This window comes from Mustela putorius, unplaced genomic scaffold, assembly GCF_011764305.1.
Source record: "Mustela putorius furo isolate JIRA1106 unplaced genomic scaffold, ASM1176430v1.1 tig00000759_pilon_pilon_pilon, whole genome shotgun sequence".
NCBI lineage: Eukaryota > Metazoa > Chordata > Mammalia > Carnivora > Mustelidae > Mustela > Mustela putorius.
The window spans coordinates 11,332,558-11,359,097 of NW_025421467.1; the positions used below are offsets into that span (position 1 = coordinate 11,332,558).

The following is a 26,540-nucleotide window of genomic DNA, read 5'->3' on the forward strand; positions in this document are numbered from 1 at the left end:
GCCTGCGTAACAATAAAGAACCTCTTGCTGATTGCATCCAGTGGCAGTGTTGGATTCTTGGGTAAGGGGATCCGCGAGTCTTTCAATAGCACATAACTTTATTCTCAAATTATCACAGTTTGGATGAGAAGTTATATGTTTACCTTATGCATAAGATTAATCTAAAATTTTTAATCAATATTATGTTTGTCAGGTTACATCATAAACCTATACTTTGAATGGGGTCACTTTCAGTTTTCAGAAGATGATAAATATCTTTCTCAAATATGTAACTTCCCATTGTTTATACAATGTAGACTGAATTAGAAAATCATTAGTTCCTCTCTCAGAGAAGCTTAAGATTTTCACCAAGAGTTTTATAAAAGTTTGAAAATATCATGTAAAACTGATACTTAAAATACAATTCCAGAAAGGACATTTTAGAATATAGTCTTCTGTTAAAAAATTTGTGACAAATTGATCATTTTGAGAAGATACATTAAGCTGTAACTATGTCAGAGTAATTTATTTGACTATATCTCCAAATCTAGAAAACGATTTACCAAAGAAAATGTCTAATAAATCTCTCCTTTATAAAGTCATACAATCTCAAACAAAAATCATGTCAATGAAGATTCTCAAAAAAACAGGAAAAAAAATGTCCCTTGTCAAATTTTTCTCAAGGAAGAAATAAAGTTTTATTAAATGGATAGATTATTGTATAGACTAAAGTTTTTATGAGGTAAAAAACATGTCAGAGTCTCATTAGAGACAGCGGCAAGTAGAGAGGACTAGAAGAATGGAAAGCATAGCATTAATCAACATGTTTATTTCAGGATTCAGAAACTATGATCCAGGAATGCCATTGCAGGGGAGAAAAAAATAATTTTCCTTTTACTTTGGCTTCCTTGCTAAGACAACCCTGTAATTATAGGAGAAATATACAACACACACACACACATATGTGTGTGTATATATATATATATATATATATATATATATATATATAATTTATATATATAGGAGAAATATAAATATATATATATTATAGAAGAAATATAAACAGAAGTTTAATAATACAAATACTTCCTGTATACATAGGAGATGTCCAGAAAAACTGAGTAACTACCTGAAATGGCGCAAGTCACCATCCTAAATACCATCTTCAGCTAAAGGCAAAAAGAAAGATACTGGGGATGTAGGGGCTGCTTATAAAAAGTTACTGGGAAAAGCACAGTGAATAAGATTATAGTTGTTATGCAGATTTATGTTGGTGCCTTCTCCATTGATAAGAGTTTCCAGAGATTTAATCATCTTCCTTTTCCTAGGACAGAGATAGCCTCACAAATGGAGATTTCCTTTTGAATGTAAATGTCCCTTATAAAAGAGGAACTTTTAGATTTTCAGAGATTCTCCTGTGTCTGCTATTTCTTAAAAACAACCAGCTCAAGGGGCACATGGGTGGCTCAGTCAGTTAAACTTTTGCCTTTGGCTCAGGTCGTGATTCCAGGGTCCTGGGGTCCTGGAATCCAGCTCCGCGTCAGGATATCTGCTCAGTAGAGAACCTGCGCTTTCCTCTCCTCCCAGCTTTGGCTCGCTCTCACTCTCTCTCTCAAAGAAAGAAAGAAAATCTTAAAAGACAAAACAAAACAAAACAAAACATCACAAGATAATCCTTATGCCAAAGATTCATATATCTGACTGGCTACTTCTCTTCCCGTTCACCTCCCAGGAGGCTTGTTTGCCACAAAACCTAGGACCTTAGTGACGAATGGTGACAAGTGTATTTTCTAGTAACATGGGGAATAAAACACGAAAAGGATGAGAACACAATTGCTTAGTTTCACGGAGGGGCAGCAAAGCAACCACTCTTGGTGTTAGTCCGAACTCATGTGACTCAACATGGGACATCATTTAAGAACTAAGAGGAACCTGTGGGACAATACTAATAAATGTGCTTCAAATATCCAAGGGAAATCTCTAATGTATCCCGATAAACAGAATCTTAAAATGAGAAGAAAAAATTACTTGCTTACTGAAAACAAGAATCACTCTCCCAGTGATCTATAGTCACAAGAAAAACTCAACGCAGATTTGATTAAAAGTCCTACAATCATTAGAGCAAATGACACTTTCCCAATTCTAAGGCATTGCAGAGAGGACAGTAAGGTGGCAAGAACATAGTTGTTCTGTGCATCCAAGCAGAGGAAGCAAAGTTATAGAGCTATATTGACACACATTTTGTCATCAGCAAAAGATAGATGAGCAGCAGTAAAATGTCAGAGATTAGCAAGGAGCAGACATTAGTTATGACCCACTGTGAAGAAAAATTAGCTGGAGGGCTAGCAGGAATATTAAGGTGTAGCAAACCAAGTAGGTGCGGATTTGGGATTAGATTCCAAAGAGCATTGTCGTAATATTCTTACAGTTGGACAGGTTCCCTGTGGCCAAACAATATGGTTGTCTTGGACTGTATACCATATATATATGCTTTTCAAAATTCTAAGAATTACTCTAATTTCAAAGTTCTAATGCCTACTAACTTAACTACAGTAAGATTTAAATGTAGCTATATCAGGGAACTTGTTAACATTTCAATTTACCTACATGAAAATATTTTAAATCCAATTTTTCTTAGTAAATTCTCTTATGTTGATAATTCATCCTTGTTAAAAAGAAACAACAGGTCTAAAATGTAGTCACTTAAATTTAAAGATCTGACTACATTTTAAGTGACTACATTTTAGACCTGTTGTTCTATAAGGGCCACCAAGACTTAATACCTAACTGAATTGTAGTGTCAGCTTCTCCAAGGAGTGGAATTTTAAACCAATTAGTCTGGAATTTGTGATCAGCACTTGTAAGGTAATCACATGATAAGGCCTCTGTCCTTCTCTCCAGGGGTAGGTGAATTTCTGCCTATAAAAGCCTCCATTTTGTATACCTCCTTAGAGTACCATTCTATTTGTAAGAAGCATTGCTGCCCAATTCATGTCATTGACTAAAACCAATCAGATCTTTAAATTTATAAGGTTGAACTTTCATTATTTAATATCTTTTGATGCAAAGTATGTATATATACACACACACATTATACTATATATACAATATACTATATATAACATATATACATTTATAAAATATAATAATACATACTATGAATATGTATATATATTCTTTTAATTGTATCTGAAACACTTAGTTCACTTCATTTTCTGTTTTTTACTTGAATTTTCCAAACTGCTAAATTGGGATCCTCAGGGTTTTTTTAGTCAGTTATATTAATATATACTATCGCCACCATATGCCACTTATATTTTTTGCAGTTTTTATTTGACAAGATAATGCTGATAATGTTTTAAACATTAGTAAACTATTATAAAATTTTGGGTTGTATAGAAAGGAAATTTGTGGAGAGGCTTCCCAGGAATATGCCTGATTCAATTAATAATATTTATTACTAAGCAAAATACCAATCCATATACCTGTTATTAGAGGTTATTTAAACATCTAAGTTCTAATTTAGCAATTTAGCAACTGCATTTATAGAAAAGTTTATCTGTGAATGGAAGCAAAATTTACCACCCAAAATACATCTCTTGGACATATGGATTATTAAAGGCTGCACACTTAAGAAACAGCAGATAGGAAAAGTTCTGAAAACTGTATATAAGCTATCCTTTTGTAAGAGACTTTTACATTTAGAAGGGAAATCCCCATCTGTAAGGGTGACTCCCTCCCTGTATCAGGAAGAAAATATATAGAAACTCTCATTAATGAAGAAGGTAATGGCCTAAATCTGGGTAACAGCCTTGTCTTTGTTAACTGTGCTTTTTCCAATAGCTTGCCATGACTGGCTCCCTGCCCTCTCTAATCCGCCCCCTCGCCCCTACCCTTGCCCCACCAATTTTTTTTTTGGCAGGAGATAGTTTTGCCTTTAGCTGGAGATAGTTTTTAAAGTGGTGGCTTGGGCCCTTTTGGGGACTTTAAGATCTTTTGCCTTTAGCTGGAGATAGTTTTTAAAGTGGTGGCTTGGGCCCTTTTGGGGACTAACTCAGTTTTTCTGGGTATGGCTCAGGTATATAGGAGGTGTACCTGTTATTAAACTTCTGTTTGTTTTTCTTCTATTAATGGTCTTTTACTGTAGGGTTGGGTCTCAGCCAGAAGAGTAAGGGAAAATTATTTCCCTTCCCCACATCTACATAATCAGTTGATTAATTATTAGAAGTGTCCACATGCCTAATGGAAATCCTGTGAACAACTTGAGTTAAATACGATGGAACATATGGTATAAGGAGCAATACCATATGAGTTCTATAAGTAATATACTTTCCCAAATCAGTGTGACATTTTCTGCTGTCTTTCCATTGCCACAGTATCAGGCCATATTCTTTTCTCTTCTTTCTTTCTTTCTTTCTTTCTTTTTCTTAAATTCAATTACTTTACATGTAGCATACTATTAGTTTCACAGGTAGAGTTCAGTGATTCATCAGTTGTATATAACACCCAGTGCTCATTACATCACGTGCCCTCCTTAATGTCTATTACCCAATTACTTTTCCCCCTACCCACCACCCCCTGCAGTAACCCTCAGTTTGTTTCCTATGATTGAGAGTCTCTTATGGTTTGTCTCCCTCTCTGACTTTGTCTTTTTTCTTCCCTCCCTTCCTCCACAATCCTCTGTTTTGTCTCTTAAATTCTACATATGAGTGAGATCAGATGATAATTGTCTTTCTCTGACTGACTTATTTCACTCAGCATAATACCCTCTAGTTCCATCCATGTCATTGTGAAAGATGTGTTGCCTGAGTTGAAATGTCCTAAAATCATACCCTATTTAAAATACTCAGTACAGAAAAAGAAAGCAAAATGTCTCTAAGACTTTAAAGGCATTGATTACCCATTCATAATAATATATGAATGTTAACATAGGGTCAAGAAAATATTTTTCACCTTTTTACTTTGTTTAATGATTTGAAATTTTATATTTGGCTCACTATTGTAGCTTAGAATATAATCCTATCAGGTAGTGTTTTTCTAGAAACTCCATGAGTTAATACTTTATATAGCTCCAGACTTCACACAAAAATTTCCATTTTAAGCAGACCAGCCTGGCTTAACATTTCAACATGTGGTGGTTCGTATTATTGTCATGTATGTTCCCCTTATCTGTCATCTGCAATATCTGTTGGATACACTTTCCTCCCATCTGTATATGGATGTATTTATTTCTTCAATGAGTTTTGTTATTTTTTCCCTTCAAGAAACATAGAACCCATTTCTTTGACCAATGAAATTCAGAGGAAGCAAATTTGTGGGAATACCAAACCTAGGTCTTTAAAAGTCTTACAGATTCTATTTTCTTTTTCTTAGAATGCTGCCCCAAGCACTAGCTGTGCAGATGCCTGGTCTAGTGTATTAGAGGGTGAGAAACTGAGTGAAGCGGAGACAAATCAACCCAGATAAACTTTCCTATATCAACCGTCTGACAGGAAGCCCCAAGCATTAACATATGACTGGGGACATTTGAGACAACCCAACTGCAACTTCCATATGTCTGCAGCCACACAAGTGACTAGGTGATACGGGCAAAGAACCATCCAGTTGAACTCAATCCAAATTGCTAACTCACTGAATCATGGAGAATCTGAATGGTTTCTTTTTAGCCTGGGGCTGTTTTGTTATTCAGGAATATTCGTTCCTTTTAATACTCCAAACATAGCATTCCTTTTAAAGCTATTTGAATGAATAAACTTCATGCAGACTTTTCTAATTCCTATAGACCTCTACTTTCCTTTAAATGGATTGATATGGGGGCACCTAGCTGGCTCAGTTGGTAGAACATGTGACTCTTGATCTCAGGGTTGCAGTTTCAAGCCTTGTGTTGGGTGTAGAGGTTATTTAAAATTACAATCTTAAAAAATAATAAAAATAAATGGATTAGCATAATCTTTGAATATGTAGGTTTTTTTCTGTAATATTAGACTTATTTCACAAATATAATCTTTGTCTTCATAACTGTGTAGTTAAGCTCTTTCCTGACAGAAAGTGTGAGATTGGTAACATAATTCTAGAATTCAGTTATGGCAGACATTGTAACTACTGTCTTTTGTCAACATTACTATATGTAAGGTTTATATTTTAACTCTCTCGAAACTCTATGTCACAAAAACAATTATTTTACTTAAGAGGAATGGAGACATAGAGAGCTTTATAAATTGTAGAAGGTGCAGTTAGTAGGGCCAACATCTAAAAATAGCCTAGTTATCTGATGCTGGAACTCATGTTCTTAACCACTTCAGACTAATGCCTTCTTGTAAAACTACTGCATAACAAAGGTCTTGCCTAAGGGACACATGTATTTCAAAGGAAATAGTTGACATTGTCCAGATTCCTAGCAAAATTTTTGCAGTCTTACCTACCCCCCCCCCCCACACACACTATTTTTCTTTGTCATCTCTTCGCATAGTGGGAATTAGCAAGGCTCAGATCTAAGTTCCTAGATTCCTTCAATCAATATTAGATTTCTGAAGGAGCCCATACCTATAGTCTTAATTACTTATGAATGTCAGTATTTCTCAAATTTATACCTCCTAATTAAGCTTCTCTAGGTTCCATCATCTTGACAACTAAATCAATCATAAATCCATGTGCTTCTATCAATTTTCATTATACCAATCAAATAAAAGTGATTATCATCCTGGGCTTGACTGCTTTGTTCACCAAACAACACTTTTAATCCATTATCCATACTGTAACAAGATATAGCTTTTAAAAATACTGATCTAATCATGGCATCATAACATTTAGCTGCTGAAACCCTTGTATATATTTAATACATAGACTATGTAGACTGGCTACTGTGTATTCCTTCAACTTCAACATTTCCATTTCACCCATGCTGTCTTTTTCTCTGCTTTCTATCCATAATGGACTTTTACTTCCTCAAATAAGCCATAGTCTCCACCAATTGAGTGACTTCGGACAAGCTTCTGCTTTTGCATAATAGAAATTACAATAAAGTAAAGAAAAAAAGTAACAGTAAAAAAAACAAAAAAAAAAGTGTACCTAGGTTTTGTCCATTTCCTGTCATTCTAGCTGCAAAGAGAATGAGAAAAGTAGCTTTTTAGCTAGGAGATAGGTGGATTAGAGGAATGAACTGGTTGTCTCCGGCAGAAGTAAAAGCTTTTTGTTCCATTCACTATTAATGTGTATTCCAAAACACAGTGTCCTTTCCAGGGGATTCTGACAGCTGAGAGAAGACTAAAATAGGCATATAGATCAAGCCCCACATTGGGCTCCTTGCCCAATGGAAAGTCTGCGTCTCCCTATCCTCTGCCCAGCTACCCTTTTCTTTTAAAACTATTGTAAATCTTCCCCCACCCCTGCTCATGTTTGCTTGCTTGCTTGCTCTGTCAAAATCTTGAAAAGAGAAAGAAAGGAAAGAAAAAAACACATAATAAAGACTATTAGCCCAGTTTTCAAACTGGTGCTTTGAAGTAATTGTACAAATAACAACTTGTTATGGTAGTAAACACAAGGAAAGAGAATACAACAAAGATATATTTGGTGAGAAAAAAAAATGAATTAAATTAAAAACAAGTGGAAAGTCTCTGCTTAAAAAAAAACAAACAGAAAAAAGTAGCAATTGCACAGAAACAGTACAAAATATTAAAAAGTAAAAAGTACTATAAACTATATGAGACAGATAACATTTTTAATGGACAGAAACAAGTAACAGTACATATTTTATATTATCTTAGTAACATTAATGGTTACAAAGATAACAAATATAAGATTATTTAAGGGCTATGAAATGTGACATAGATGAGTAAGATCCAAGTTGAGGATTAATTAAACTGAAGCAAAACTATTACAGGATTTAGAAATAAATAAAGAAAAATGAAAAGAAAACCAGGAAGAATAGAAGAAAATTTAATAGTGGATCAATGACACGAAGAAAGTGCCTGAAACAAACATGTAGACTATGGAGAGGAAAATCAGGTAGATGAGAAAATTAAGGTATAGTGATGGTTATGACAAAGGCAATACCATAACAACTCATGTAACTCAAGTAAAGAAGAGAAAGATGATCAATTGATAGAATCAAAACCAAAACAAAGGAGAGATTTACTTTTCTTTTCTTTTACTTATAGGTGATAATAAGAGAAAGAAATCTGTCCAAAAAAAAAAAAAAAAAGTTCCAGGAAAAAAACTACACGGAAAATCAGCAATAGGTAGGCATATTTCAGTGAGGTTACAAAGCTTTGAAATATTGAGACAAAATAAAAGCTATCAGGGCAAGAAAAAGCATGCCAATGACACAGGTAGTAAAATTGATTATATTTAAAGCTAGGAAATAGTGGAGCCATGTATATGTAGTTTTTGAGCAATAAAATGTGTACTTCCAATAAATTAATAATTTTTCCAACTTACAATTCATAGAAAAATATTCTAATGTGTTTAGCGCCTCCGGTAATACAGGTGGAACTCATAAGGATTTCTCGGAAATAGTAAAGAACTCAATAAAGACATAGAATCTGACTTGTTTGTTTTATACATAATGTAAAGGATGCTTCAAGATTCCAAGAGATGGGGTTTCTGTTTGTAGTGTTTTATTAAACAGACGACTTGTTTCGTCTTCATGTAAATGCTAGTTAGATGTTATTCGCACTGCTTTTAGCCCTCTATCATAGGAGAGATTTTCCAAGTATTCATTGCAACCAAATTATCAGAGCTAACTTTAATAAATAGGTAGACAAAGAGGGATTTATCTACATTTAGTAGACAATCTCTCAAGGTAAGGCTGGGAGCTTGTTTCAAATTGGTAAGTTTTTTGATACATTCTTATCATAATTCCTGAGACAGAAATGGCAGATCCTAGGCATCACATACTTCCATTAACTTTTGGAGTGGATTTATTAGTGACATCCTATCACAAATTGACTATCTCCTTTGCAAGATTAAGTGGAATATCCTACTCTACTATCCTACTACACACACACACACACACACACACACACATTTTTAACCAGAATTTTGATATTATTATTATTGTTTTCCTTGTTACACAATTATTTGTGTATTTTAATTAATATGTATAATTTATTAATCCTATATTTTCCTCAAGGATAAGAAATTAAAAGTCATTACTTAAATAGCAAGTGATGAGAGATAGATGCCCATGGCCACAAAATGGAATTTGCCCAACTATCTCCAGTAAAACTCACACATTTGATATCTAGACTTTTTTTTCTGAGCTCCATCCATAAATATCAAACCATCTACTCAAAATCTCCATCAGCATTTCACAAAGATACCTCAAATTAAACAAGTCAAACTTGAGCGATCACCTTGTTCTAAATATCCCCCACTTCCAGTGTTCAGTCTAAATAAATGGCACCATCATTTACCCAGTTGCTCAAGCTTGAAACTTGTGAGTCACGCGTGATTTCTTCTACTCCACCAGCCCCAAATCTCACAAATCTGCTTAATAGGGTCCCTCTCTATCGGCACAAGCATGTCCAGGTCACCATCATTCACAATATATTGGTAATCTTCAAACATCCATTTGCTAGCAACATCTTTCCTCCTACAATCCAGTCTCTACAATGCAGAGAGAATAAACTTCAAAAAAATATGATACTGGAATTTCTCTATTAAAAACTAGGCCATGGCTTCTCATTGTTCCCAGAACAAAAGACAACCTGTTTCAGATGGTAGAAGACACTGCTTGAACAGGGCCCAGCTACCTTTCCAGGAATATATTGTATTACTCTGTGAATGTCATCTTCATTCCAATGTGGGGATTTTACAATTTTTTTAAATGCTCACCATTCTAATTTTGCATCTTAGCCAAAGATATTGTGTGTTCAAAATGCTATTTTATCCTATATCTATTCTATTCATTTTTTTTCTCAGCTCAAGTATTTTTCTCTGAGGTGTCACAAAATAGGCCCTTCCTTTCATACATGGGTATTTATACTTGTTATGAGTTCTTCTGTACTTGAAACTCTTTGATAATAATTTGAATACCTGAAAATATTTTTAAGCTAAAAATGTCTGCTTTTCACCATGGTACATAACATGGGATATACCTGTTTTTTCTTTTTTCTTTTTTTTTTAAATAACCACTGAATTCTTACCTTTATAATGTTATAAAAAATTAATATTCCCATGATTAGTATTGAATTTGATTGAGTATATTTTAATATTCTGAAACTTCGTACCTGATCATTATGTGAAAAGTTGTGCAATCTCTTAATTTCTAATTCAAGACTTTACAGATCTGCTGGTCTCATAATGTCATTTACAAAGTTCATATAATACTAAATTCATATTATGTAAATAATTTGATTATTGTACAAGCTGTTGACAGGTCAAACTATGTTCTGTTATTCAGTTTTTAAAGCAACAGCAATTACTTGTATTTTTGCTAATGTTTATAGTAGAAAATTCTAAAAGATAGGGCACCTGGGTTGGTTCAGTCTGTTAAGCATCTGCCTTTGGCTCAGGTCATGATTCCAGGCTCCCGGAATTGAGCCTTGTATTGTCCCCCTGCTCAAAAGGGAGTCTGCTTCTCCCTTTCCCTATGCCCCTTCCCTGCCTCATGCTCACTCTCTTGCATTCTCTCTCTTTCAAATAAATACATAAAATCTCAAAAAAAAAAAAAAAACATTTTAAAAGATAGAAATGTGCAGAGAGGGAGATAAGACCTACCTATGTCCTCCTCTCAGATATAAACACTATTAATATTTTGCTTTACATATATCAGTCACAGATTTCGTTTGTGTACTTGTGTATTCTCACTGTGCACTTGAATGGGAGGTAATATTTCATAACCTTTAAAAAAATTGTTATTGTAATTTAATTACTCATTACAATAAACATTTTCATAGTGTGATTCCATCCAGCACTGCAGTTCTCTAGAACAGTCATTTATCTCTGTCCAACTTCTATATCACTAAGTGTGCCACCACCCCATGGAAGATTTGATGGACATGGATGGACATGAACCCCCTGAGGCCCTAGAACTATCTTTTCTGTTGGGAACTAAGGGCTGACAGAGATGATCACTTTAAGGTGGATAATGATGAAAATGAACACCTTTAAGATGGGTCAGTCTGGCAGATGGTGCAAAGGGTGAATTGCACGCTGTTGAGTCAGAGGCAATGAATTAGGAAGGGAGTCCAATTAGAGTCACACTAGCAACTTTGAAAATGTCTGAACATGTCTGAATAGCTTTCGTTAGAGGCTTTGAAATAATTCCACCTGTGATCTTAGGTTGAAAGGTGGTTCAGGGCCCCTGCATATTAGTGGACTGCACTTAGTAGCTGTGGAAGAAGATACGGAGTCAGTAGATGAAGCAGAAGAGGATGTGAAACTCCTTAGTTTATCTGGAAAGCTTTCTGCCCCTGGAAGTGGTAGCGAGGTTCCACAGATAGAAAGTAAAACTTGCTGCTGATGAAGATGATATGAAGAAGAAGATGATGATGATTTTGATGATAAGGAAGTTGAAGGAAAGTCTTCAGTAAAGATATCTATATGAGATCCTCCAGCCAAAAATGCACGAAAATCAAACTAGAATGGAAAAGACTCAAAACCATCAACACCAAGATCGAAAGGTCATGAATCCTTCAAAAAACAGGAAAAGACTCCCAAAACACTGAAAGGACAGAGTTCTATAGAAGACATTGAAGCAAAAATACAAGTTAGTGTAGAAAAAGGTGGTTTTCTTCCGAAAGTGGAAGCCAATTCCTTCAATTATTTGAAGAATTGCTTCCAGATGACTGACCAAGAGCCTTTTCAAGATCTCTGGCAGTGGAAGAAGTCTCTTTAAGAAAATAGTTTTAACAGTTTATTAAAATTTTGTCTTCATATCTGTAACAGTTGATATCTGGCTGTTCTTTTTAAAATGCAGAGTGAGAACTTTTCCTACCATGTCTGATAAGTGTTGTTCAGGTTCTATTGCCAAGAGTGTGTTGTACAAAATGCCTGTTTAGTTGTAAAAATGGAACTCTTCCACTCTTTTTTTGGTTTTAAGTATGTATGGAATGTTATGATAGGACATAGTAGTAGTGGTGGTCAGACAAATGGAAATGGTGGGGACATATAAATTTACTTGTGAAATAAACTCAGTATTTAATAAAGTTACAAAAACACAATGTAAATATTTTCTCTGTGTGATTAAATAGACTCTTCTAAAATACACATATGGACACATGGTGCTTTGTATGGGTAATTGTATTTAACCATTTGGCTTATTTCCAATTTTTCACTATTAGGAATATCATCAATATGTGACTTACCATATTTGTATATAAATCTTCTTGTATAGCTCTGATTCTGTCCTTAGGATAAAATCCTAACAATTGAATATCAGTATCAAAGTAGGATTTTATTTTAATTTATTTTATTATATTATTACTTCTTAAGGGGCATATGATTTTATTTTTAAAAGGCAGTAATTGATTTATAAATTGACTAAATTTCATCTTAATAATTTCAAAGTAATTTTACACAAAGTTTAAGTATTTTTTAAATAACTTAAGCCTGTACAGTAACCAAATTCTCAGCAAAATTAATATTGGTAGTCCTATGGATGTATGAAGGAAAAAAATCCACTAATAATTACCACATTACTTTAACTAGAGATAAAATTTAGTTTGTAATTTTAATATCTCATCTGTAAGAGATGTGACTAGGTCTGCAATAACACATACAAAGATGTAGCATTTAATTTTTATTCTATAAAATATATGTGATTATCACTGTTGTCTACAACTTATATTTGCAAGTGTGACACATGATGGCAATGCTTCAGTGAGTTTTGAAGTGTTTCCTGCATCTCACCAATGATTTAGAGTGTACATTTAATAAGAATCTTTTCTAAGTGGGTATGCAAAAAGCATGAAAATGTCTGAATGTTCAAAGGAGGCAAAACGATCTCTCTTCCAATTCTTGAAATATATTCGTGGAGTTTTGCTCTAACAACTGCAAAGTCAGGCATCTGTTACTGTTTGGTGTGGTGTTGAATTTCATGGTTTGTTAATTTTGCAGTTATGTCTACAAAGCTAATAAAAGGAGAATGGGTAAGTCTTTTATACTGCAAAATTCAGACTATCCCTTGGGTAATTTTTCTTCATGAAATTCATTTCACATGCCTCTTTTAAGTGAATGAGATAAGTTTCTTGCTTTTTTAAGTTATCAAAAACTATTATGGGTTACTCAAACTTTAGACTTGTTAAAAATAATAAAACTATGGCTGCACACCATTAATTCTCCAATATTGGTTACAGAGATTCTTTTTACTATACAGAGGGCAGGATAATATAAAATTTTATATAAAACATATCTCTATACTTCCCCAGTCCATGTGGATACTGTCGTAACGCCCTTTTTATTATTTTCAAAATATAAAGCATAATAGTTGATCCCTGGTTAAAAATAAATTCACTTAATGCTATAAACATTTTCAATAATCATTCAATAGTGACTAAATGAGCATTCACTGGTGCCAGGCACAGGCCCAGCATTTCCAGGGACCGAGGTCCAAAGGTAAAGATCTCTGTGTTTAAAAATTGTGAGTCTAATAAATATATAGATAAATAAAGAAGTATATAGAGGTGTGGGGAAATTCAGAATGCACCTGAAGTAGTCTTACAAATGTCTGGAAGTAGATCTCGAACTGGGATCCCACCAGAAGGAGCAGAAAGCATTATTTGCATTTCAAGCATAAGGGTTGCATATAGGGGATTAGAAATTTAACTCACCCATTACATGGGTTGGATGGAGTACAGATCAAGGAAGGCAGAAGCTATCATTAGGATTCTTCCTGAAGCAACAAATCAGGTGGTCACAAGAGGTCTTCCACAGCAGCTGTTTTAAATATCAAAAATCTAAATGGGTAGGAGAAGAGTAAATGAAACAAGATGGGATTGGGAGGGAGACAAACCATAAGTGACTCTTAATCTCACAAAACAAACTGAGGGTTGCTGGGGGGGAGGGGGTTTGGGAGAAGGGGGTGGGATTATGGACATTGGGGAGGGTATGTGCTTTGGTGAGTGCTGTGAAGTGTGTAAACCTGGTGATTCACAGACCTGTACCCCTGGGGATAAAAATATATGTGTATAAAAAATAAAAAGTTAAAAAAAATAAAAAATAAATATCAAAAATCTACTGGGAGCTCCCCCTCCCCCATTACTGGCAGACCAGTGATTCGGAGGGAGTTCCTGAGAGCCCCCAGCAGCTACAGCACCAAAGCAAATGCTTCACAGAAGCCTGCTCAGAGCCACTTCGAACATCCTCTAAGCCTGCAGTCGCCTCTGGAGAACAATGATCTCTCCTTTCCTTCCACCTTACATATATACTAATAGTTCCTCATTAGCAGACTCTATCCAGGAATCATACCAAAAAGCGGTATGGGGAATTGTAGATCCTGAAAGCAGATGGTGTTGATACTAAGTTGGTAACTGAAATAAATGTGTTTGGTTTTGGTATTTGTTAGGATCATATATCCAATAACATGGCTTTCATTACATTTTCTTAGCCATGTAGTATGAATAATGTAGGATCTTAATATAACTTAAATTAATTCTAATGATAGAGTTGAGGCTAAGTGATATTTAGAGACTATAACTAGTGTATTCAAAGAGCTCCCCCCCCCCAACTGGATAAAGTTAATTTAATTTTCTTGTTAAAATTTTTATTTTCTCTAAATAATAAAAATACTTTCTCAAGTTCTCAGGGTCACTAGGATATGCATGAGTGAGGTTTCTTACAAATATATTTTGGCAATGTCCTTTTATCTTCATTTCCACTGTCCTAGTCCAGACTGTAATTGTTTGTTGGATAGAATACTGAATTTAGCCTACTGTCTGGTTTTTTTTTTACAACTATCTGGTCCTAAACATCCTTTCTACCTGTTTTCCACATTAAAGTCAAAGTGATATTTCTCTCTCTCTCTCTCTCTCTTTTTTTTTTTAAAGATTTATTTATTTATTTGACAGAGAATGAGTCAGGATAGGTGCAGGGAGCAAAGGAGAGAATCTCAGGAAGATTCTCCACTGAGCAGAGTTTCCAACACTGGACTCCATCTCAGGACCCTGAGATCATGACCTGAGCTGATATCAAAAGTCATAGGATTAACCGACTGAGCCAGTAAAATGTCTCTGGAGTGATATTTCAAATTGCACATCTGATGGTGTCATATCCAGACATACCAAGTACATTCTTAGGGAGATACACATTTTACTAGAGAATTTTCGTTCAGCAGTTTTTGTAAACTTTCCTCTGATATTGTTTCGTAATTTGCAGAGTTACCTGCAATTACAAATTTTTTGAACTTCTGACTCTATTTCTAAAATAAAGTTATTCCCTTAAAGTGTAGTAGTAAGGATTAAGTGGTGTAAGCACTAATTCCCTGCCTGACAGATTATTTGTTCAATAACTTTTTTTTAAGAAAAAATCTTTCATATGCTAAAATATCTCTTTCAATTATCGATGATTACTGGATGCCATGAACTAAAATAATAACATGAAGGTTTTTTTTGCCATTATTATTTTAAAAAATTTTTATAGATAGAAGTATAATTGACATTCAATAAAACTGTACATATGCCCCAAGAAGCCATGTCTCCAAAGATCAAATGTTTACATTATCCTCCCAAAGATGTGAACTTTCTTTCCTTTTCCCTAATTATAAGACAATGATTGATTTATTTTTTGGAATTTTAGATTAGTTTGTAATTTCTAGAATTTTATTTAAATGGAATCAGCAATACTCGTTAAAAATACTGCACCTTCTCCATTGTCATGTTTTTGCACTTTTGCCAAAAACCAACTGACCACATTTTTGTGGATTAATTTTTGGACTCTATTTTCTCCCATCAATCTTTCTGACCACACTCAAGCCACTAACACACTTTCTCTATTACTGTAACATGTAGCACTACAGGTTTTTAAAAAATATTTTTTTTATATGGGTTAGTGGTAGTCATTCAACAACATTTTTTCTTTTTCAAAAATGTTTTAGTAATATTGGTTCCATGAATTCCATATAAATGTTGGCATTAGTATTTGGATACTTAAAAAAAAATTAAGTGATTTTTACTGTGATTCTACTGAATTTATAGATCAATTCGAGGACAACTGACTTATTCAGTGTGCTGAGTCTTTCAATCGATGTACCTAATATATTTATCTATTTATTTGGGTCTTTGAGTCTTTATTGTTGGTGCACATTTCCTGCACAATTTTTGTAAGGTTTATAATTCAGCATCTCAATTTATTAACCTATTATAATGAGTATCTATTTAAATTGTAGTTTCTACATTTTCAGTGTGAGATGCAGAAATAAGTTTTAAAAATATGTTTATAAGTTGTATTTTATGACTTTCCTAAACTCATTTAGTAATTTCAAGAACTTTGTAGATTATTTAGGATTTTTTAGGTAAGTCTTACCATCTGTGAATGTGAATAGGGAGGGACAGCTTTATTCCTCCCTTCCTTTCCGATTTGCGATTTGTTGTCATTTCTTTTCTTTTCTTTCTTTTTTTTTTTTTTTACTTCTTCATTTATTTTCTTTCACTTATTTTCATAGAACACTGTTAAAACTTTCCATATGTTGAATAGAAGTGCTGAGATTGAACTTTGTGCTTTGTAGCTGATCTTAGAGTTAAAACATTCAATCTTTTATCATGTTGAGTGAGAGTATTTTTTAGATACCCTTTAACAGGATAAGAATGTTTATTCTATTTCAAATTTGCTGAGAATTTTTAACATGAATATGTGTTGAATATTGTCATCTTTTTTCTAGACCAAATGATACAATCATAGTTTGAGATATACAGAAATATTGTGAAGATTAAAGACTTTCTAGATGACCACACTCATTTTCCTTTATTAACCTCTTACATTAGTTTGTTAAATTTGCCACAGCTAATGAATCAATAGAAATACATTATTATTTAATAAAGTCCATCTTTTTACAAATTTCCTTAATTTTAATCTAACATCCTTTTTCAGTTACAGGATCTTATCTCCATATTACATTTAGTTATTGCAGCTCCTTAGCCTTCATTTGGCTATGATTTTTCTTGTTTTTGATGACCTTGGTAGTGTTGAAGAGTACTGATCAGTCATTTTCTAGTATGTTCTTCAACTGGGATTTGTCTTATATTTCTTCATAAGTAAATGGAGAAATGACCAAAAGACTAAGTTCTATTCTCATATCCTATCAAGGTACATGTTATCCTGATTTTTCAGGTTGAATTAAGTTTATTAGATTTCTCCATTGTAAAATTATTATCTCCCTCACCTCTTTCCATACTGTTGTTTTTGAAGGGAAGTTACTATGCATAGTCCACAATTATTTTATTTTTTTTTTAAGATTTTTTTTTTTTTTTTTTTTTATTTGACAGAGAGAGAGAGATCACAAGTAGGTGGAGAGGCAGGCAGAGAGAGAGAGAGGAGGAAGCAGGCTCCCCACTGAGCAGAGAGCCCCATGCGGGACTCGATCCCAGGACCCTGAGATCATGACCCAAGCCAAAAGCAGTGGCTTAACCCACTGAGCCACCCAGGTGCCCCAGCACAGTCCACAATTATTGAATGGGAAGTTAGGTTACACCATTTTGAGGGAGGGATATTTGCATAAATTATTTGGAATTTTTCTGCACAAATGATTTGTGTATTTTCCAGACTTTTATTTATTTAATCATTTTTATATCAATATCAACACAGGATATTTATTTTATAGTAAAGTAGTATAATACAATACCACATTATTGATATTATTTATCAAATTGTTCCAGATTTGGCCATTGGGATCTCTATCAGTTGGTCTTTGTGTCCATTTGGCATAATCTGGTTATTGTGCTTTATTTTGTTTTATTTTCTGGTTTTATGCAAGAAAACCAAACTCATCTTGTATAGTCCATACCCCAGCCCTAGAATAAGACATTTATTCAAAGACCCTTGGTTCCTTTTATTGAAGAATGATTTTTTAATTTTAATTTTAGAATATCAAATCAGCCTTTCTTTTTGTTGTAAGTCCTACTTAAATGTGAAGTTTTATTATATACTGCTAGATTTGATGGACTAAATCTCTTTTTGAGAAATGTTGGTCTGCACTTGTGATGAACATGGGTCTTTGGTTTTATTTTCTTATACATTCTTTGTCTGAATTTGGTATCAAGATAAGTCTGGCCTCAAAAATTGAGTTAAGAAGTATACTCTTCTTTCTATTTTCTGGTTAATCTTGTATAGAATTGGTGTCATATCTATATTTTAGTGCTTTGTAGAATTCACCAGTGAAAAATCTAGACCTAGAATTTTTGGAGGGGAAGGAATTTAACTGTGAATTTTATTTTCTTAATAGGTGTAAGCCCAGAAGTGCCTGGGTGGCTCAGTCAGTTAAGCATCTGACTCTTATTTTGGCTCAGGTAATGATCTCAGTGTTGTGAGATTGAACCCCAGCATCAGGCTCCACACTGGGCATGAAACTTGCCTAAGATTCTCTCTCTCCCTCTTTCTCTGCCAACCACCCCTGTCTTTCTCCTTCTCTAAAAAAAAAAAAAAAAAAGAAAAGGAAAGAAAACAGATAGAAGCCTAGTTATATATAAATATTAAATATATATTTTAATTATATGATATATAATATGTAATATATGTAAATATATAAATAATATAATATATAAATACAAATTATATATATATATATAATTTGTGTCTTTCAAAACATTTGCTCATTTCATCTACGATTAAATTTATGGGCATAGAATTGGTTGTACTATTCTCTTATTATCCTTTTAATGGCTACAATATCAGTAGTACTTTCTTTTTAAATATTTGGAATATTCTCTTGGTAAATGATTTCATCAGGGATTTTGTTTATGGATAAATTTTTAAGAATCTATTCGGTTGCCTTAAATGGTAGAATACACGGATTTTCAATTTTCTTTCTGTCAGTTTTTTTAAATACTTTGGAGAAATTTTCCATTTTAACTTCATTGACAAATTTGTTGCCAAAAACAAGTTCATAATTTTATCTTATTAACTTTTTAATGTCCATAGATTGTGTGGTAACTGTCTTTTATGTTCTTAATTATAAAAATATTTTATCATTGTTTTCATTCTAAAGTAATATATTTAGGGAATTTTATCAGTCCGTTCAAAGAAGTAAGTTGTGGTTTTGTTGACTTTATATATAGGAATATATGTTTCTGTTTCACTGATTTCTGTTTATATCTTATATTTCCCTTATATTATCTATTTTATTTTATTTACTATGTTTCTTCATCTACTGTCTTATTAGTCAAACAAGATCACAGATTCCTAGTCTCTCTTTTTATTTTCATATATACACACACATTATACATTTATAAGACTATACATTTAATTAACAAACATATGATATAAAAAGACTTAGAGAGGTGGTACCTTTGCTAAAAGTAAATATATCTACTAATCTATAAAATTAAATAAAATGATAGTATATACAAATTCATTAGAACTAAACATAATTAGAGAGGAAGCATTGCTATTTATTTAAAAAATGGAAGATAAGGTTATTGCAATTCTTGAAAAGAACTGTAACTTTATTTTCTTTACCATTTTATATTGTCTCTATTTTTCAAGGTTAATAATGCTTGACCTCCATGTTATGGCCTCAGAGAATATGTTTAATAAACTATATGATAAATTTTATATCTTAAGAAGTTCATATGTCTAAAGCATTCCATTGTAATATGACATATTAAAGCTCTCTGGTGATGTATAAAAAGAATTATGCCATCTGTGATTTAACTTTTTTCTATACTGATGCTAAAATCTAAAACTAGTAACCTTTTGGATGATTTTTAAAAGATAAGCTCCAGATGTTGCAGTAGGTTATGACCATTAGTAATTTGAGATTTTGCACTGTAATTAACACCTGTGATTCTTCTCTCTTGGTGTACTTTATACACTCCAGAACACTCCCACAGGAAGCATCGCTGATGGTCACTGGATTGATTTACAAAGGACAAAAGTACAATGAGTAAAGGAGCAAATAAGCACTTTTCAGAAAAGAGTGAGTATAAAAGAGGCATATAAAAAGACGTTGAGAAAACTATTTCTGTGAACAAAATACGGATACAAAATTGTGAAGATCTTTGTAATAACAGTGTTTCAAACTCTAAATTATCAACATAAATATCCTTCCAATATTCCCTTACATTTTATAAGTTTCCTGGTACACTTTATTTATGCCTTCTCATTCTATTAACTTTTAGTAATTGGTAGAAATGATGTCAGGCCAAGAGAAAAATTTTTACTGAGCAGAGATTCATTCATATACAGTCTATTTACATAGACCTTGAAAATCAATATTTTTTACTACAGTTTTATGTTAGTTTATGTTATTTTAATAATTTTCTCATTACTTAGATTCATTCCATTAATAATTCATAAAATGGTACTTATGGGTTGCAGCATGATATGCCTGTAGCCTCTCCTCTCAATTTTCCACTCTGTGGCCCTCTGTGAGACAACAGTAGTGATATCTCTATTTTCTATAAAAAAAGGTATGTGGGGACTGGGGAGAGATATGTTTATGCATATGTAACACATATCTAGATTTATTTACTTAAAATTTTCAATTAGTGACTATTTCCCCAGTGGGTGTCCTCTCTAAGTTGACTCCTGTTTTTATTTCCAACACATTTCAAACATATTTGAGAATGATTTTGTTTTCTGACATAACAAAATTGAGAGTCATCGTCTTTTGTCTTTGTTTGTAATGGTATGCCAACATTCCACCAAAGCTCTGATTTCCATCAGGATATGAAAGTGAGTTGGCTAGGGTCTGGTTGCTACACATGTATTGATAAAAGGAATTTCCAGCAACTATTTTCTTGTGTCACTAATAGAGTATTCTCACAAATTTTTAGTCATTAGATCACATTGATGGTCTCAACTGACTTATTAATGTCTCCTTACACACACATAGACGCACACACACACTTCATAAAATTTGGTATTGTGCATTATATACTGTTATAAAAAATGTAATTAAATTGTAACATAAAGTACTCAAACAACTTGATTTAAAGACATTATAAAGGTTATATAATCAAGATAGTCTGGTGTTGTCAAAAGAGTGGACACATATATCAATGGATGACAGCGGGAATCCAAAATTACACCTCTGCACACAATTGATTGTATACAATGTACCAAGATAATTAAATGAAGAAAAGTTAATCTCAGTAAATGGAAATGGTAGTGGAACAATTGGGCATCAATATATAGGAAAATATAAAATTTAACTCAAAATGTAAAATAGATATGACTCAAAAATATCTAGCTTAATAGTTCTAAAAAATACACAAATATTTCTTAGGAAACAAAAATAACAACTATGGTTATCTTAATGATTCATAGAAAATCTTGAAAATAGAAACTTTATTTTTGCTCTGATAAAAGATGTCTATAAAACCCCACAGCAGAGTGCTTGATTAAAAAAAAAATACACTGGAAATATTACCATTGTGGTCAAGAATAAACAAGTGCTCCACTATTATCAATTCTACTAAACATTGTACTGTTTAGGAAGCTAATAAAATTGTATGAAAATTAGGAATATTAGAAAAAAAGGTGGAAAAAGGCAATGTTGTGGAGTTTCCTACTAATCCCTAACAATTTTATGGAATAGCAATGTCATACACAGTCATTCTTTGTTCATGATAGAGTGAGAGAAAATGGAATCACTCTGTAGTATTCTTTATGAAGACAAAATTGAAGGACTAGTCCTATCATACATCCTGATGTATTAGAAATCTATAGCATAAAAAGAAATGACATTTATTATGCAAATAGAACAATTAAATAAAATATGAAGCCAGAAGAAAACCACCTACATATGAACACTTGTTATATGACAGATGGAGTTGCAGATCAATCAGGAAACATGAACTTTTAAGTAAGTGATGGAACAATGGCTAGCCATGTGGAAAAATAAAATATAGAGCCCTACCTCTCATTATTCAAAACAAATACATCTCATAGATAATATATAACTTAATATTAAAAAAGTAAAGTCTAGAAGATAGGACAATTTCTTTATAATATTGGTATGTGAAATGATTTTTAAAAATAAAATCAAAAAGTGTAAATGATAATGGAAAATATTGATGATTTTGATGATACTGAATTATTAAATTCTGTTAATCAAAATCCATGTTCAAACAATGAAAAGATGTTGTGATATGAGTAACCAACATATGGGACACCTGGGTGGCTCACTCAGTAAAGCGTCTGACTTTGGATCAGTACATGATCTCAGGCTCCTGGGTTTGAGCCCCTTGTTAGACTCCCTGCCCAGTGGAGAGTCTACTTTATCTCTCTGTTCCTACACTCCACTTATACACTTTGTCCCTCTCAAATAAATAAATAAAATTAAATTTAAAAACCACAAAAACACAAATAACCAAGAAATAATAAATGTCTACAATATATGGAAATACAGAAGACATGAATAAAAAAATGACGTAATAGAAAGTGAACCAATGAAACAAACATTTTTTTTAAAGATAGGCAAACTAGCAATATGTTTTTGAAAAGGGAAATGCAAAATAAAGTCATAATATAACAACATTTTGCGAGAAAGTGATAGGAAGAAACCAGATAATTCGGAATGATGGTAAGAAAACTAGTGTATTCTCTTCCCTTTCTAGCCTAAGTGTAAACTGATACATGTATCTGACAAAATAGTTTGTCATTCCCTAGTAAAGTTAAACATTTGCTTCCTCTAAAAGCTGTAGTAACACATGGACGTAAGAAGACATGTTCAAAAGAACTTATATCACTATTGTGTAAAATAGCAAAAACTGGAAATGATAATATCAACAGTAGAAGGGAAGAATAAATTAGGGCATCTATAGGAGAGCGTAGTCTATAGTAGTAAAAACAATGGCCACAATGATCAATATCAAAACAAAATAAATGTAAATCAGAAAAATATGTGGCTTAGATTTCATTTATACGAACTTCAGAAGGAGGTATTATAAACAATATACTTGGGGAGGAATATACACAATGATGGTAAACACTATAAAGGAAAGCAAGGAAATAATTCATAGGAAATTCAAGGTAGTAGTTGCTATCTCAGGGAGAAAGAGGCTATCCGGTTGGGGACGACACCTCGGGGTCTTCTGAGATATGGTACATTTCTCTTTCATAGGTGTATGAACTGAGTATAAACAGTAGGAGACCCAACTGTTATTATTCTTTAAGTTGCATAAAATGTTTCTTGTGTGTTTCCTATGTTTATTTCAGTTTCATAAGACAATATACAGCAAAGTACTGGTAGAGGAAGAGATATGGAATTAATTCTATGTACTTGGCATAAATATCATCTTGGGCACAGGTTCTGAGGAACCACATTTTGGAGATTATTTCTTAGAGTTAGGGTAACTCTAAAATAACTATGTCATATGAGAAATCTTTCCATTATGCAGTTTGGGGACAACCAGATATAGATATGAATATTATATAATAAATCAATGACATGAAAATCACTAATTTATTTCTAGTTTTATGTAGGAAAGATCCTACACAAGAATAGCAAAGTTGAAAAAAAGAAAGTTTTTAGGAACGAGTTTAAAGATTATAATCAAGGGTGATTTGACAGATTATGGCAACTATGATAAAATATGTAGGAGCCTGAAAACATTATGTGATTTTGCATTATCTCTCCATACCCTCCTCCTGTTGCTTACATTCCTTGCAACAGAAACACAACTTTCCCTCCTTTCAGTTGGGCCAAATGTTTCTATAATAAACTTAGAATCTTTTTTCCTAGTAATTTAATGAGGAAACTTGGACCAGCTCTTAGGGTACTAAATAAGTGTAAACTGAATTACTCTTAATCATAGTAAGATAAGATAAGATAAGAATATTAACAATTCTTGTGTGTTATATTTGAAGGACACAATATGTGTGACATAATATGTTTAGTTATGTGAGAATTCATAATATTTCTTTTATATTCATACATTCTTAACCTTAGACATTTTAAATCTATACCCAAAGTGCTTTACATAGACAGGGAAGGTTTGTCATATTTGTTTTTCTGAGCTCTCCAAAATCTTTGCTGGACATAATGTAGCATTCTTCAGTGACAGTACTGTCACGCTGAGATAAAAAAAAAAAAAAAAAATATATATATATATATATATATATATATGTATTTACTTACACAACATTAAATACCCCTACATACAAACACAAACACAAATCCAACTTTCAAATATAAAATTATGTTACTATAATTGAGATATCCAGGTTAAAAAAATTCTAAAGTTTACAAACAATAATTTTCTTGGTTAAAAATTTTTTTCATTATTTTCATCTTTTAATTTAATTAAAAAATCACTTATTGAGGTTATTATTTCTAAATACGGAAGGAAGTTGTTTAGTCTCCTATCCTTTCCTCCTTGAGCCGCCCAGCAAGATTCAAAGAGGTGTTAAAGTATATACTTAACGACTGAGAGATAACAGTTAGATAGCAGATAGAATGGATTTAACATTTTCCACTCTTTATCTGTGTTTGCTTTCCAACTCTACAGATCAATAAACTCTGCTTTTAACGTGAAAATAAAAGAAATTTCTTACTGAAAAGAAGGGGAAATTATTCTTGGAACACAGATGATGATATCAACAGTGGCAGCAGCAGCATCAACAAACCAATTCAAAAATCAAGAAATTATGTGTGAAATGTAAAAATAATTGCCACCAAAGAGGAAAATTATGATTGAATAAGAAAATAAATGAGTGATTAAGCATGTTTAATTAATAAAAATGTGGTGAGAGCCCATTGTTTTCTCCAGTTCAATGAATCTGCTATTTCTAATAATCTTATTTGTTTGTGTAAATTTTTACTGATCGAGTGAGACATAGCCCCATCTTACCCCAGAGAAGAAAGTGAGAATTTATAACTGCACTCAAACAGCTGAGGAGAACATGCAGGAGATTCCAAGCAGGAAACACATGAACCAAACACATGCACAATTCATGGTTTCACAGTGAGAAAACTTATAATTTTTTTTTTTAGATTTTTATTTATTTATTTATTTAATAGAGAGATCACAAGTAGGCAGAGAGGCAGGAAGAGAAAGGAGGGGAAGCAGGCTCCCCGCTGAGCAGAGAGCCCGATGCGGGGCTCGATCCCAGGACCCTGAGATCATGACCTGAGCTGAAGGCAGAGGCTTAAACCACTGAGCCACCCAGGCGCCCCAAAAACTTATAATTTTAACAATGAAACTTTCTTTTTCCAGGTAAGCAGTGTTAATCATTCGTTTGTAGGTAACTTCCCCAATTTAAATATTTTTAAACTCTGCAATCTCTTCCTACTGGATTTTGTGAACAAATTTTGATTTTTTCAAAGTTAGGGTTTCTCTAAGAGAAACATATTTTGCCATGAAGGCAAAGGAAGAAAAAAAAGTTATGTTCAAAGTCTTAAGCAGATTCCTGTAGAAGTAAGGAAAATTAAATTGCTTGCAACTTGTCCAGATATATATGAGAGCATTTTTTTAAAACACTCTTCTGTGTTCTTCTCTTTGTTAGTTAACTATATCAAAAAGGTCAGTGAAACATTCCCTTCTCTAATACACTTTCCACTTTTTTTGCCCTTGATCTTTTGATCCAAGATTGGCAGATGTGAGACCCTGAGGCAAAGCCATTGACTTAGAGAATCCAACAGAGCTTAAGACTCATGCTTTCTATTTTAGGAATGTTAAACTTCCCATTTGGGTCATTTACTTTGGTGACTGTGATCTGTGACACACACAGTTCACCCTGGCATAACGTGAGGCGGATTTTTTATTCAATATCCACCAGGGTCTCCCAATTCTTCTTCTATCATGTCCTATCTCCTGGTTTGCTTTTCTTGCTTACTTCTAGCAGAGGTTACCTGCTATTACCCCTTCCAGCAGCCACCAGTACCTTCTTTTATTTTTCCGCCTGTGTCTTGGGTCCTATCTATGTGTTAGAGGATTTTCCTAGTTCATTTTTTAATGATAATTACTCGCATAGCACTGGGTCTCAAATGGGTTGTCTGACCCACCCCCGAGAGGAATATGTTCTTTGCCTAAACATATAAAAGTCACCACCCTTTCAGAAAACTCTCACACTACTTTATTCCCAGTCTCCCTAATTGTCTATCATATATATTTTTTTAATGAAGGAAATAAGTTCTTTATCTTTTTTAGCCTTCTCCTATTTATTCCTTAGCATTTTCTTATCTTTCTGGCATATTTTAGTTCTTCAAAAAAACAGGCCATAAATAAGACTAATCCCCTTAAAAGTCTAAGGCCACTAACTTTTGTTCTCTGGGTCTCAGTTTTTTGACAGTTCCTCTGGGAAAACTTCCTGTTAATCATGAATGGGATTTCATCTCACTTATAACTGACCAAGTGTTAAATATAGAATATATTTTCAAGAAACTCCGATATGTATTAATCATTTGCTCTGGGAGTAATACTATATGATGTTCTCTGAAGGGACACCAAGAAAAGATAGCTGCC

The 26,540-nt window shown here is 33.1% G+C and overlaps 1 long non-coding RNA gene and 1 pseudogene across 1 annotated transcript; both read left to right on the forward strand.

Moving 5' to 3' along the window:
• Positions 1-8: 8 nt before the first annotated feature.
• LOC101672285 lies at positions 9-24,812 on the forward strand. Its single transcript, XR_006607896.1, has 3 exons — positions 9-61; positions 19,949-20,047; positions 24,585-24,812. It is a non-coding gene; the product is annotated as an uncharacterized LOC101672285 (long non-coding RNA).
• On the forward strand, positions 10,962-12,153 carry LOC101671979 (annotated as a pseudogene).
• Positions 24,813-26,540: the final 1,728 nt, after the last annotated feature.